This window comes from Coccinella septempunctata, chromosome 3 (genome assembly GCF_907165205.1).
Source record: "Coccinella septempunctata chromosome 3, icCocSept1.1, whole genome shotgun sequence".
In the NCBI taxonomy this organism is placed as follows: Eukaryota; Metazoa; Arthropoda; class Insecta; order Coleoptera; family Coccinellidae; genus Coccinella; species Coccinella septempunctata.
This window is the reverse complement of record NC_058191.1, coordinates 34145579-34162297: the sequence shown is the minus strand read 5'-3', so window position 1 is coordinate 34162297 and position 16719 is coordinate 34145579.

Below are 16719 nucleotides of genomic sequence, written 5' to 3'. Positions count from 1 at the left end.
TAATAACACAAAATGGGTAAAGAGCGAAAGTCTCTTAGAAGGCCCCAATCTGTCGCTTAAACAAAGAGTAACAAACAAACGGATGGATGGACAGACGGGTCCTGGACGTACTGTCATTGTTGGAATGCAATAGCAAATCAAGATTGGATTTCATCCCTGCTTTTCAGGCCAGGGGTCGAAGTCGCTAGTCTAATCTCGACCTCGCACTCGAATAACGCGCTTCCCACCCCTCGGACACAACCCCCTCCTAGTCTTGGCTATTCAGCAGGGGCGGATCTATCGTGTTTTCTACCGTTGTTTTCAATCTTTTTAAAAGTACCTCGAAAGCACCTTGAGAAAAACCTAAGGACTAAAAAATTAATCACAGCAAATTTGTCATTTCCCCTTTCACCGGGGTTCCGCAAGGCAACGTTCCTGGACCCCTAATTTATTATTCAATTACCTATTATATTGATGTGGCCGTTACTTGATGAAAATCCATAATTGAACTAATCACTGAATTCTGAATTGCATACCCGATTTCAACTAGGAAGAGTTATTATCTATAATTCACCTTCACCTATCTGAAGATGATGTATAAAAACGAAACATGTGAATGGATAATATTCATCCTGGTGAAAATCGGGTAGTTCACTTTAGTGAATAGTTTTGCTGCATCTTTAGTAAAAATAACCCTAGATATGTCATTATGTTGAGAAAAATCACAATGAACAAATTATTTATTCTATAGGTGTTACACTTTAAATATCCCGAGTGTATGTTAATAAACTAGGTGACATAGAAAACAGAACACCCTGTTCTGATGAGTTTATTAGGAAGAATAGATTAGATTAGCTTTATTGGTGATATTGCAAAACAAGTTGTTGCTTTCACAAGTCATAAATACAGAAGTTGAAATAAATATGAATAGATATAAAATATATAAGATAGATGTAAAATATATAGAGAACATAGAACAGTTAAAAGTCACTAAAATTAAATAATGAATAATAATGAAGACATGTTTACTTGAAAATAATTTGAAATAAACAAGTAGTGTTCAGAAAACCTCAAATTAACTCACAGACAAAGAATTCGTTCACTGAATATAACACATTTCTGATTAATTCTTCTTTCACTTTATTTTTGAAATGTTTAATTGGTAAATTTTTGTAAGAGCTAGGTGAAACATTATACATGGATGTAGCACAGAATAGAATATCTAAGATAAGAATATATTTATTATTTGAGTTTCTTGTGTTATCGTCTTTTCCCTCAAAAATTTGACCATCTTACAATACGTTGTGGAGAGTTACTTCAATTTGTTCATCATGTCTGAATTTTAACAGCTGATTTAGATACAGGGCGAACATTGGGTAGAAGCGAGGCTGGGTTGTTCTTTAGATACAGTAGTAGATTGTTATCGGGCTTGTAATCAAGAAGGCCATATGTAGAGAACGAGTCAGAAGAACGACCCCATTTCAAGATTGCTTTTGGCTCTCCGGAACCGCTTCACGTCCACAAGGTCAATCGCTGACCAATGGTTTACAGAGCATGTCAGGCCAATGCCATTTACAATGCAAACTGCGTTTTTATTCGGTTTTGGAATAACTTCATACCATCCTTAGTTTGTCCTAGCTCTCACTACTGTGATCGACTGACTTTAATGCAGAGAAAGGCTGAACTGGAAATAAGTATGGGGAGTTCGGGAGAGTTGAACCCCTTTTCACTCTGAAGCCACCTAAGTTGTATCTGTAAATGGTAGCAAGCCATTTTTTGCGTGAAAATATCATGCCCAAATAGGTAACGATAGATAATAGTAGAGTGATGGTGAGATGAACATTTTGAGTATAGCAATTCTTTTTTTAGGAACCGAAAATTGGCTCATGTCTCCCTAACCCATGGGAGAGTTGAACCGGGGGTGAGAGAGACTTGACCATAAGTTTGTTTATCTAGAAAAACAATGAAAGAAAACAATTTCCAATGACCAACGATTGTCTATGTCAAGGTTTCCTATGAAATACATATTTTCTATTTCAGAGTCACTTCTACCTTATTTCCGAGATGTTCCTTACCTTTTGGAACCTTTGTATATTTTTTTATATTTATTTCTCTTATTCAATTTTTTTTTTTGAAGCAAACTATTATCTAAGCTCAGTGCGGGAAACTTGGACCACTTATTATGTCTCCCGACCATAGCATGGGTCAAGTCTCTCACACTTCCTTTTAGTCTATTCAACTATGCTTTCTTGAAACTCTTACAACTATTATTAAAAAGGTTCATGATTTGTAAAACAATAATTATCAATGAAAGCAATGAAACTAAATAACACCACGCACCTATTACTTTTCAGACAGTGTAACAAACAAAAATTATTCAATTCCTTACTTCCTAACAACAATATCACGTTCAACCCTCTCACTCCCGAACTGTTCTGATGGCGGCCAAAATGGAGCCGCCACTAGTTGTGCCTTATCACGAGTATGTCGCAAGCTATTTACGATACCGGTAGAGCAAAATTTGAATTGAAATATTTGAGGTGGTTCAAGTCTCCTACCTGAGCAAGTCTCCCGGACTCCCCCTAAGACTTAATGTTACATCTATATTATCATCGAAATAAGTAAACTTCAACCACAATATTGAGTTTTAACCCTGAATTCTGGTACTTGACCAAACTTATTGCCAAACTGCATCTGTAGTGAATCTGTTTGGCCATAAATGATGGCATGCGAGATAATCAATTTTTTGTGGAAAGTCATATGCACCACACTGTTGGAATTATGACATGGGGAGCCATTGCTCATGGAACTATATGTCATCTTTGATTTTCATCAGAGGCAACATGACCGCAGTGCGTTACATCAAGGAGATGCCTATCCAAGCCACTTTTCCAACAAGATATAATAGTACCTACACGACCACATGTAGCCAGAATTACGTTGGCTCATTCTGAAGACATTCAAGTCGATTTGATACTGGATCACACGATCTTTCAGCTATAGACATGAGGTACAAGTGGCCTGGGACGAGGTACCTCAAGAGGAAATCGACCTTTTCGTAAGAAGTATGCCCCGACGTGTATTTAAGAAAATAACGATTCGATTGAAGTGAAACTCGGTAACTTGTAAAGAAGTAGCGATAAGAAGTCTTGAGTTAAATTTGGTGGAAATCCCATTACCATACCTGCAATATCTTTGACGAAAAAAGAAGGCATTGTCTTCATTGCTCAAACCGATTCTTTTGAACCTGAGCTTAAAATTCCGTACCCCAACAATTTGGACATAGAGAGATCTAGCTTTCCCTCCTCTAACGCCTCATTATTTCGAATTCCCCCCTGTCCTTCGACACACAATGACGTGTCCGAATCAAAGTCCGGCGTTCTTCTATCCCGTCCAATTCGACAAATTGAAAAATACTCATTAGTTGGATGTTTCGCACTCACCTTTCGTTAGTCGTTACTTTGCGACCAGATCCTCTAGCGGGGCGGAAATTAAAAGGAGAAAATATCTGACATTTTTAGAGGAGCTTCACTCGGCAACGCTTCGCCGGCTCGGGTCTACAAAGGTGTTTGGTTCGGAGATCGTTGAATTCGATCCGGGGTATCAATTTTGGTCCGGTGCACTCGGAATTGGGAGGAATTTCCATTTTCCACTACAGGACAAGATCGGTGTAGCGAAATTTAGTTAAATTTCACTGCTTAACATGACACAAAGCCTCTTTTTTGTTGCTTGACTCTTCCAAAAAAAATACATACATTTGTCCAGAAATTGATGCAACAAAATTTGTTCACAGATTCTCTAGACAGAATTAGGGGACCCATATTTTTTTTAATTTTGCCAGAGGACTTTTCTTTCGGAGTTACAACTCCCTGAATTTTGAATTTTCTTTTAATCTTAGGATTGCCCACTTCTTCTCATTATTTTTGAGTAACTTACACGATTTCATGAAATGGCTAATTTCGATACCAACTGACAGAAGGAACTTAGGATACAAGTAAAAAAAATACAAAATAATACTTCAAAATCTCACCAATAAAATTAGTCTACATTATTAACGAATTTTTTCACAATGGGCATCACAATCTTTTTGTTCAAAAATTCCAACAATCGTCGTAAAAATGGGATAAAATGGGGAAACATCATAGCATTTTCTCAACATAACTAACATAACATAAGCACTTCCAAGAAACTGCCTCGATTTTCTACATTTTTTTTTTTCACCCTAAATTGCACGATACAACAATTATGACTCTCTCAAAAGTAACCTGATGCATCTAATAAGATGAACTTGGTACTGTCCAGCCATATGTTTATGTTTTGTTTCGTTTTTGCGATGCCGGAGTCACCTTCCACAGTCCCGTACTTGAAATTAAATGCAATTTCGTCGAACTTCTAGGGGTTGTACCTAAGCCATCTTGGATATCTTATATAGACAATTTTTGGTTAAACGACTTATTTTGATCAGTTCTACCTTCTGTCAAAAAAAAGCCTCACCTTCGAAAACACCCTGTATATCTGAAATAAATATCCCAAATACAAAGATGAATGAATATGTGATTCCTACAATACATTCTTCCATATATCATCAACTACTACCCATATTGCATTGATGTGGCCGATACTTGATGAAAATCCGTAGACCTAAAAACAGATTATATGATTTTCCCAAACCACGTACCTATTTCGTTTACCTTCACCCACCTGAAGATGCTATTGTAATAGCGAAACAATTGAAGTGGTTTAAAAACTCAATTTTGTGAAAATCATATAATCTGTTTTAGTTCAATTACTACCCATGTTTTGTACAACACCTCAAAAACATCAGTCACTTCTTAAAGTGTATTTCATTGACCTTCAAAATTCATTAAAGTTAAATTCGAATACGATAAATTTAGCAATTTTATCCCAATAATGAAAAAAGTTTATTTAAACGTTAAGAAACTCATCTACTCTCCACCCCTCGTAGGGGGTGTGTGAAAAACTGACCTATACATATCAAGTTCAGTCATTTAATATAATTGGAGCATTATCTACAAAATAGTAGGTAAATACCGAGTATATTAACTTTGTGCGTTATTTCTCACACAATATGTATAGATATTTCAATACTCAGTAGATACTCAAATCAAACCGAGAAAGTTTTAAAGGATATGTATTTAAGTTCAATAACATTCAGAAAGTAACACGAAGCATTCAAAAATGAGAAATATATTACATAGTTCATCACCAAACAAAAATAATTTACTGTTATTCAGTCTCCAAATCAGATTTTCCACCGGGTTTTCATCACTCTGAAAGCTTTTTCCAACTTCCCCTACTGGTCGCGCCACTTTTAAAATGACTAGGAAAGGGGAATTGAATAGAAGTTCCAAATAAACGCGTTTTCAGTGAATAAAATCAAATAACTTCAAGTTATTTACCCTGCATTGTGTACGCTACATTTTAGACGGAAACGTATTGGGGTGGCTAGAATTTAAGCCGGGTTGCTGCAAAATAATTCTGCTGAGTGATGGAAAAGAAATTGAATATGTTATTGTGTTGGTTTCCGCAACTAGAAATAATATTCTATTGAGTAGAATGGATTCAAGAAATCTTAGTATATCTTCAAAAAAAATCAGATTGTTTCACAAATTCAATCAATTCACTATTTACATCAGAACAGAATTCGTAGTCAAGCAGGATAGTTCTGTATTTGTACTTGAACGTAGATTCTAGCTTTTAACACTTCAGGTTTTCAGTTTTCAAATACTATCAATGACATTCTTGGAATGAACAAATTTTTTATGTGCTTATTGTTTTTTGTAAGATGCAATGGTATCTTATCGCATTTGAAAGAAAAAGCGCATTTTCTTAGACATTCCGCGAAAAAATATCCGTTTAATATTTCCAGACTTGCATGAAAAGATATTTGGCAAAATGAGGATTATAAAATTTTCAATTCTTCATCATAAGAAGGTTATAGAGAAATTGAAAGAGCTGCTTCAAATAACCATATTTTTGAAATTCTTTTCACTTTAATTGAGATATACAGGGTGAGTCTTTGACTCGTACAAATATTTCAACAGTAGATTCTTGAAGTCAAAAGAATCGGCTCGCCTTAAAAGATACACGCTTGAAAAAAGAAAAAAAAATATTTTTAATTCTATCTCACAAACAGTTTAATCGAATGAAATGAATTTCGGAATTTTCATTTTCATTTATTTGATTAATCTTTTTTGAAAACAAGATATCACCCACGTCTTCCAGTTTTCTCATTATAGCCATAATGTACATAAAATACCAAAAATTCAAAGAACCCAACCCTTAAAACTAAGTTGGACGCTATCTAAAGTTTTCGAGTAATTCGATGTTCAAAAATAAAAAAGTATCTGTGAAATTTGAAAAATTGGACACTTTGGCTGAATACAACTCTGTTTAAAAAATCGACAGATATGTATACATAGTGTCACAGATACCTAGTTACTCTGAAGGTGATTTTGTTCTTCCAGGGGTGGTACAGCTCATTATGAAAAATTAAAATGGCTATATCTTTTTATCAGGGTTGAATAGGAAAAAATGGTATGGGAGAAAAGTGTTTCTTTTGACCTCGAGAATCTACTATTAAAACATTTGTGCGAGTCAAAGACTCACCCTGTATAATAATCAGTACATGAAATTCTGATCAAATCCAATAGAACTGACTTGAACAGTCATTTAAAGATATTCTCTATCTGTACTGAACAATAAATGTTTTCCAGTGACTAAAAAAAAATTGATTCCTCTAGATATTTAAATCAGTTTACAGGTTTAACCATTTTTCCAAAATTCACAATTTTTCAGGGAAAGCTTGCTGAAATATTCAGAGGGGAAAGAGAACGTTTAGAACTTCTGACTCGCTACATCATTACAACAGTTCGCTAAAAGCTTGAAACTCAGAGACCCCAGTGTAATACACTAATGCATGGGAGGAGTGAGTGACACCTTCAACTGTCTCCGAAGGGTTGATAGATTACCAACTGGGAACCAACAGTTAACCCTTTGGGAATTTGTTTTCTGATGTGTTGCTTCACCTAACTAAGAGCTACCTCATTTTCTCATTATGGAATGATGCGAAAATCTTGTTACTAACTTCGTTTCGATGATAATTTAATATTTTGAATACTAGTCTATTTTGACGTTTCCATCCCACCGTATTCTATGGCGAATTTCAAGTGAAAGAGAAGTGGTCATTTGACAGCTATTGTTTTTCCTATTTGTATATAATTTATTTTAAGAAGATATTTTCTTATATCTTCCGTTTCCTTTATGGTTGATAGTTTTTGAAACATTTTTGGCTCAGTTTATTCGTCATTCGTCTAGTTTCACCCCCTGTGGCAAAAATCCTAGGCGCTTTCAATTCAACATACAAGGAGAAGGAAGTAGTCATCCTATCACCCACCCTCTGGTTCGGAAATGGTGCTTTTATTCATAGAAAATATCCTTCGAAAGCCAAATTCCATCCCGGAGGAATCAGCAAATATTATTTCAATTTCTTTAATGCTCTAAGCCGCTCTCCCCAAATGTTTGCCTTTGCATGTAGCAGCATTTTTTATGTTGCGGCGCCTGGACCTTCCAAGATTCCCGTGGGACAAGCGAAGGACGTACAACAAAAAGGGAATGGAGGAGTGTTATTTCAAAGGTTATCGAATTTGGAGAAAAACCTTCTTCGCACTTTGTGTCCTTTCCTGTTGTGTATTATGAAACGTTTGCCATTCAAATCGATGAAATAAAATGCTGTAAACTGTTCGGAAATTCTTATAAGAAGTGGCAATCAAGAAAATTGATTCCGATTATAAAGGGCATAGGCGTAGCCAGGGTTGAGTTTCGGGGGGGGTTTTGAAATGAAATTTTTCTGATTTTGACATATAAATTGAGACTTTTTGAAACTAATATTATGTAACTATATTATTTCGGGGGGGGTTTGAACCCCCAAAACCCCCCCCTGGCTACGCCCGTGATAAAGGGTGACCCAGAATTAATGTATAACCCTGAAACATAGTAAAGCTGATGCGGAAAGAGATTCCTAGTTCCTAGATAGAAATATCTAGCATACTATACGTTATGAAGTTTTTTTAGCCCATGGTGAAATAAATAATGAATCAAATCCATCGGTTGTCTTGTGGTATAATATTCTTCATCCAATAGATATGCAGCAAATCGTATGAAAAGCTGTCAGTCCATTTCTGGGAAAAAATCTACTTTTCCTTCTACATATTTCTTTATGTAAGGGTCGCTGATGTTTTTCTGGAATTTTTGGTATTTTTTCACTTAGAGTTAATTGTTTATTTGGCTGCAAGTAGGGTTGAAGAATGACATACCTTATCTATCACAAGAATTTTCCACCAAAAATGGAATGTCATAAAGTAATTGTTCATCATTAGTTGTTGAATGAAAAAGTTACATAAAAAAAGCACGAGAGTAGCAGCGAATATTAGGATTTACATGGTAATTTGCGATATGGCAGTAAATCCGTATACTCTTCTCCGAATAAGTGAAATCCTTGTCTTTGTCCTTTCCAGTAGCAGCCAACTATCATTAAATTTGAATCTACGGTACGGTTTGTATTTTCTCCAAGAAACTTGATATCACTTTTCATAGTTCTGCAAATTCAAAACACATCTATACAAAGTCGTTGTCATTGTTTAACCTCTAACCAGGCTGTGCCTAGAAGAAATCCGAACTACTGAGCACCTCCACTGTGACTTGATACATTTGATGAGCTCAAGCTAGCTCTAGAAGACTTTGGAAAAAGTCAACCTCCTGTTCAATCTGCCACGCCAAGAAGTTTGAATAGGAAGCTGCAATTAAGCATAAAGGGCTTGTTTATGAGCAACAATAGACGGTATTGGTAGCAGTAGCAGATGAGGTGGTCCAACTACTAGGATGTATTGATATCTAGTTAGCCTAGACCAATTCCATGCATAAAAAAAGATTGCGTTGCCATAGCAACGAACAATAACTCATTAGAAGTGTCAGTGTGAAGTTTGAGGTCAAAAAAGTAAACCAGATTTACGCAATAAATCAAAAGACAGAAGATGTCCACCGAAATTGGGAAAATCGAAAAATTGGAGTATCGAGCCATCATCAAGTACCTGCATTTAAAAGGGCAGATTTACGAAGATATGCAAGCTTCAAAAAATGGTAAATTTTCGATTGCAGATGATGACCGATCGGGAAGGCCAGTTTCTGTGTCAGTCCCCGAAAATATCGATGAAATTCATGACATGATTTTATCAGACCGTCGAATTGGGCTAAAACGGATATCTGAAGCACTGAATATTTCACACGAACGCGTTCATCATGGGCATGAGAAAAATTGCTGCAAAATGGATCCCCAAATGTTTGAATGTTGATCAAAAGCGTGCAAGGGTAGAAACATCGCGTTCGATCTGTGCTAGATTTGAAAGCGATGTAGACTTCTTAAACCGAATTGTTACTAGGGATGAGACTTGGGTACATTTCTACGATCCAGTAACAAAGTAACACTCTGGTTCTCCAAGACCTAAGAAGTTTCGTGTCCAGAAATCTGCTGGAAAAGATCTTGCTTCAGTTCTTTGGGATTGCCATGGAGTAATCATGATTGATTTTTTGGATAAGGATAGACCAATAACCGGAAATTACTATTCTAAATTACTGACCACTCTACGGTAAAAACTTAAAGAGAAAAGACGCAGAAAGCTATCCAAAGGTGTTTTGTTTTTGCAGGACAACGCCCCTGCACACAAATCTCATGTTGCCATGTAAAAAATTCGTGATTTAGGGTTTGAATTACTAGAACACCCCCCTTATTCAGCAGATTTGGTTCCATCCGACTATCATCTCTTTCCTCAACTGAAAAATAGTTTAAAAGGTCGTAAATTTTCTTCCAAGAGGGGGTAATAAAAGCTGTGGAGGTCTGGTTTGCAGAGCAAGAAGAAACATTTTTTTGAAAGGGCTAAAGACGTTGCAGGTTGGCTGTAATAAAGGTATCCACATTCTGAGGATGCAAGACACAAGACTCTCCAAAATAGCTCTATATGGCGAATTCACTGAGGGAGCCCGGAAACCAGGAGGCAAGTACAAGCGGTTCAAGGATACACTACATCAATCCCTAAAATCAGTTAATGCCAATCATAACTGGGAACAACTAGCATTAGACAGGTCACAGTGGAGGTCTTTGGTACACAGTTATAATGGAGACTCGAGAAGGATACAGCGGCGGCCAGATCTGGTTGGTGACTATCCATGCCCGGAGTGTGGTAGGATATGTAGGTCACGGTTGGGACTCTACAGTCACGGGAGAGCACACAGTCGCAATAAGCCCTGAAAAATTATAAGTCTGTTCGCCCCTTTTTTTTTTTTTTCCTTTTTTTTTCTTTTTCCTTTCTTTTTCTTTTCTTTTTGTTTTCTCCCTTTTTCGTCTTTTTGTAGATTCATTCCCGGCAACGGGATACAGCAATGAATGAATGAATGAATGAATCCAATTAAGAGGAGAATATGTTGAGTAATAAAATATTTTGACATTGAAATTTTGTTTGGTTCTATAGTAGGCTTAGAATTTTTCAATATATTCTAGTATAGCACGTTGGCAATCTGTTATACCTTCCTTGATTCATAAATTTTGTAATGAAACGCTAAAATCAAGACGAAAGTCCTCAACAAACCATATAATATTTCGAGGCGAACATAATGAAATTTCGAAAGCAGTTATAAGAGACACCCTGCATGGATTTCGTCCAATATCCTTAATTCCCAACCTTCCAGTTCAGAGGCGATTTAACTGCGATTGGGGAAAAACCGACAGAATTCTGGTTTTAATGATCCAAATAAAGATAAACGCGGCAGCTTGCTAGCACGGTATTAAGATCATTTTCCTCGGCGTGTGTGCATCCAAACTGATTCATTATTTTCCGCATGCCTAACAGCACGATTCTGGGGTCTTAGAAGTCCGAAAAGGGGAGAAATAGAATGAAAATAAGTAGTTTCTGTCAGTTCTGGGAAGAATATTCAGTTCGGAAAGTGTCTAATTAGAGAACTTGTGAGAGGAAGATGAGGGAAAGGGAGGCGGACTACAGCTTCGCGAGTCGCTTTCGGAGGGATATATAGGTGGTCCAGAAGAAGGCAAAATGAGACCTATGTTGTGATGCGTATCAAAATGAATCATGTATTTATGTATTGATATCTAATTAGCCTAGACCAGTTCCATGCATAACAAAAATTTTGCGTTACCATAGCAACGAACAACAATTCATTAGAAGTGTCAGTGTGAAGTTTGAGGTCAAAAAAGTGAACCAGAGTTACGCAGTAAATTAGAAGAAAGATGTCCACCGAAAATGTAAAAATCGAAAAATTGGAGTATCGAGCCATCATCAAAAGTACCTGTATTTAAAAGGGTTGAGAGGTAAGCAGATTTACAAAGATTTCTCGATACTCTTGGTGATCAATGTCCTTCGTATGCGACCGTGAAAAATTAGACTGCAAGCTTCAAAAGAGGTGAATTTTCCATTAAAGATGATGACCGATCGGGAAGGCCAGTTTCTGTGTCAGTCCCCGAAAATATCGATGCAGTTCATGACATGATTTGATCAGACCCTCGAATTGGGCTAAAACGGTTATCTGAAGCACTGAATATTTCATACGAGCAGCGAGTTCATCATATAGTTTACGTCAATTTGGACAAGAGAAAAATTGCTGCAAAAAGGATCCCCAAATGTTTGAATGTTGACCAAAAGCGTGCAAGGGTAGAAACATCGCGTTCGATCTGCGCTCGATTTGAAAACGATGTAGACTTCTTAAACCGAATTGTTACTATGGACGAGACTTGGGTACATTTCTACGATCCAGAAACAAAGCAACAATCGATGGAATGGCGACACTCTGGTTCTCCAAGACCTAAGAAGTTTCGTGTCCAAAATCTGCTGGAAAAGTTCTTGGTTCATTTTTTTGGGATTGCCATGGAGTAATCATGATTGATTTTTTGGATAAGGGTAGAACAATAACCGGAGATTACTATTCGACATTACTGACCACTTTACGGAAAAAAAAATTAAAAAGAAAAGACGCGGAAAGCTATCCAAAAGTGTTTTGTTTTTGCAGGACAACGTCCCTGCACACACTTCTCATGTTGCCGTGAAAAAAAGTTGGACCATAAGGGTTTACGCGACATCAGTCTGAGAATCGTATTTTGTGGAATATGGCACAGAATTATAAATGAGTCGGGAAAGGAGAGAAAGGATTTATAACTTCACTCTGCCTACGAATGTGGGGCGGTACAATATTTTAAAGAACTGGTAACCATTGAATAGGTGAAGATATAATAGTTCCAGTACGTTCTGATAAAAAGATTTAGCTGTGCATCAATTTTTTGCACATGAGCACTATTAACCCAAACGGGGCAACAATATTCAGCAGCCGAAAAAACCAAAGCTAGGGCTGCCGTTCGAAGAGTAGTTTGCATGAGCACCCCATTAAGTACCAGCAAGTTTACGCAGGATATTATTCCTAGTTTTCAACTTCGGACGCAAGTTTTCCAAATGCGCTTTAAAATTCAGCGATCCAGCTTCACTCAATTTTCTATATTTTTGATGACTATTCAAATGGAAACACGAAACCTCGGTTTCATTTGGGTTAGGACGCAAACGTCTTTCGAAAAAGTTATTCCTCAAAATCTGTAAATAGATTCTATACATCTAAAATCAGAATGACGGAATGAGAGGCCAATATCATCTAATCAGCGTATGTATATAAATTTCTCAGAAGAAGTAGTACTAGGAATATCACACAGATATCAAGTGAAAAGAAGAATTCCTAAAACTGATCCTTGTGGACGACCGTTATTCAAAGTTTTGAAATTACCACTATTATCATCAACAAAAGCACGAAACCTTCTATCCACACTTTAGATGTGTATAAATCATACTGTGTCATATACTGCAGATAAATCCACAAATGCTGTTGCTATTTTTAGTTTATCATTGAAACCTGCTTCAATAAAAGTGGTGAGGCTCAGAACCAGATCACAACAATTTCTATTTTTCCTTAAACCCCCTTGACAACTTTGAAAAGCGTCTTCTAGAGAGGAGTCAATCCTATAAAGAATAAGCCTTCCGAAAACTTTGAAAGGAAAACTCAATAAACTAAGTGGTAGTCGAGAACTACTAGGATCAGAAGAATCCTTTACACGTTCTGAAATTTCCATGACATTCAGGGTAAATTCTGTCGAAATCAGCAGCTTCCCGAGATTTAGTGGATTCAATTACCGTTGAATTTCCATAAAATCAGCTATCCAACGATGCGAAGGGTGTGTCAATTCAAATAAGAGAATACAGTAGACTGTTTAAGGTATAACGCGAAGTTATACCTTAAACGAAGGTCTGAAAATAAGATTTAGCACAGAATTGTGATTAGTTTTCCATAAACGTCCAATAGGCTATCGCGATTAATCACTGTATATCTTCTCGCAGTTTCTGATAATGTATGATAACTTTGATACATATCCAACAAACCATCTGATTAATTCGTATCACTCTGAGGACTTTGTTCTGCGAATGCATACTTAATTCACAATTAGTGCATCGACATTTTTCTCTTAATAATTTTGTTTATATTGTGGTTGTACTCAAAAAATTCCAATCAACATTGTTATTGAGGTTCTTTTCATCTCCAATTTGCCTTTCGGTTTGTCGGTTTCTTTGCGGCAGGCCTGTAGATATTCGTATGAGCTTTGAAAGTAGTCGAGAGCTTTCGCACATCGTAACTCAGGCAATACGTGAGGCGTGGCGCACTAATCGATGCGATATTGCGATATCGATTGCGGCCGAAGTCCGTGCTCTGCCGTCGCAAATCTACGACTCCTTTCGCTGCAACCGCCTCTTCCCCATGTGCATCAGCATCTTATTGCCTTGCCTTACATAAATATGTACAACTTTCATCGATTTCCTCCCCCTTCTGCCCCTATATGGAATTATCTGTCCAGAAATGAATTATTTCTGTCTAGTAATCAGGGAGGATTCCATCTCTTGGGGGTGGAATGGGGGGAATCTTATTTGAGCCCAAAAAGTAATTATTGTTCAGGAGACTACTTCCGAATTTATACAGCAAGTATAATGTTCGTCCACAGCAACAGAGATAGATTCACCAGACATACACAGATTCACGACCACCAAACTAGATCTAGGGACAAATATGTAACACCACTTCATCGGTTGACAACGACCCAAAATACACACATTTTTAACTCGTTGAAAATGTTCAATAAGATTCCGGACTATATAGTTTCACTGAGTTTTGTGGCATTCAAGAGAACGATTAAAACTCTGCTCACTGAAAACTGCTTTTACTCTATAGAGGAATTCATGGGATTCGGATTCTAATCGAACGGGCTCACTTCTGTCTGTTTGTTTTGTTATTTTGTAATATTTTGTGTTTTGTTTTGTTCTATTTGTATATAGCGCATTTAGAATAATTAATTAATATTGTAGACACATCCTGAAATTTATTGAGGAAATAAAGAGAATATGAACATAATGGGCATAATCCGCTCTATCGTTTCGGAGTGTGAAATGCTTTCTTAAAACGCGGTGTCTACAGGGTGTACCAAGTTCAAGGGCCTATTAGACGTTTCTGGAGAACTGGACCAATCTGAAAATTGTTCGACATTATCTACAGAGCTAAAATATTCTTGAAGCCTGAGCACTTTCAGATTTCAAATGGATCCAGTTCTCCAGAAACGTCAAATAGGTCCTCGAACTTGGTTCACTCTGTATACTGGGTGATTCACCCCGATGGCCTATTAGACCTTTATGAAAACTATTAGACCTTTATGAAAAATTAATCACAACTTTTTGCTTGTTTTCAACAATGAATTTTCTTCCTAAAACATACTGCTCCACAAGAGTTAGGGATATCGTATTCAATCGTTTTTAAAAGTATGTAATCTTCGAGAAAATCGCTGTAAAATCATTTAAAACTGAATAACAACTTGAATCGATCCAATAAAAATCAAAATGAGACATTTCGTCAATCTGGTCGCCTTTTTTCTGAAGTTTGGTTCTTTGCATAGGCTTCATGAATGTTCTTATTTTGAAGTGAAGTCAGTTTATCAACGACTTCGATTTGAAACGAGTTTTTGAAAATGCCAAGACGTAAATTAACAAACGCTGAGGCTAATAGGGCTATCGGAATGCTACAGGGTGGCCTAACTCAGGTTGTTGTAGCGGAAAGGCTCCAAGTTAGCCAAAGTGTGATATCTCGACTTTGAAGTAGGTTCAGGGAGACAGGTTCCTTGTTGGAAAGACCAAGGCTTGGTGGGCGACGAAAAACAACACCTGCTCAGGATCGTTTCATCGCCGTTTCGGCGAGAAGAAACCCTACATCTACGTGTAGAATGCTACGGAATACTCTTCAAAATGCAGATGGGGTACAAGTTTCCATCGAAACCATCAGACGACGTTTGAGAGAGGTGAATCTAGATCTTAGACGTCCATTAAGAGGAGCTCCATTAACAGGTGACCATAAGCGTCAAAGACTGGAATGGGCAAGGCAACATATCAATTGGAACGATCAATGGCGTAGTGTCCTTTTCACTGATGAATCCAGATATGGACGATTTTCAGATTCTCGAAGAATAAGGGTATGGACAATCCCACGCATACCCCGTAATCGTCGCTATGTCCAAGAAGTCCATCCATTCCGAGGGGGTAGTGTTATGGTATGGGCCGGGATATGTTTCAACGGGCGCACAGATCTACACATTTGTCCTGGGAATATGACCGTCTTACACTATAGGGAGCATGTCATTGACAATGTTGTGCCAAATTTTCACGTTGCTATTTGTGAAACTTTTCAATTTCTAGACGATAACGCTAGACCGCACCGTGCAGCCATAGTTGAGAATGCGCGCGAGGAGCTTGGTATTCCACATTTACCAATACCTCCGCACTCACCAGATTTGAATTGCATAGAACATGCATGGAATATGCTCCAAAGAAGATTAGACAATCATCAACCTACCCCAGAATCCTTAAATGATCTGAGAGAGCTTCTGCCCCGTTTGTAGAACCAAATTCCTCAAGAAATGTTCAACAACCTCGTGTGTAGTATGCAAAGAAGATGTCAAGCTGTTATTGATGCCCGTGGAAGCCATACATTGTATTGATAGTCTTAAAATGCTTGAATTCTCTGGGAATAAAATTTCGTTATTTTACTCGATTTTTCTTAACCATCCTGTATACGCTGCAGACCTACAGGCTCAAATTAATTAGCAACTTGAAATCATATTAATATGAATTTTCATCACAAAATTCTTATTTTAACTTTATTTTTTTGCAATTTAAGTCAATATTCCTAACTCATGTGGAGCAGTTTATTTTCAGACCTCTGTAACTTCCAGTTACACCTGCACTTTCTTATTTCAAATGGCACACCAGAATATATTTGTAACGTTGAATAGCTGATTTAATGACAAATTCAACAGTATGCCAAAGCTTGGGCAAAAACTCAATGATTCATGAGTTATTGGGATTCTTATGAAAAAAATTTCTTTTTCTTTTCATGATATTTCTGCAGGGAAACCATTTTCAGTTTTTCGATTCTGTAGTATTATAAGGCTGTTTGGACCAGTAATGTACAGGGTGTTCATATGAGAAAATTATCGAGTTGGACAAATCAAATTCATCAAAACTCAAGATTTTCGAATTAAAACCTATATATTTTATTGTTTCAGTCAATTCCACGTGAATAAGA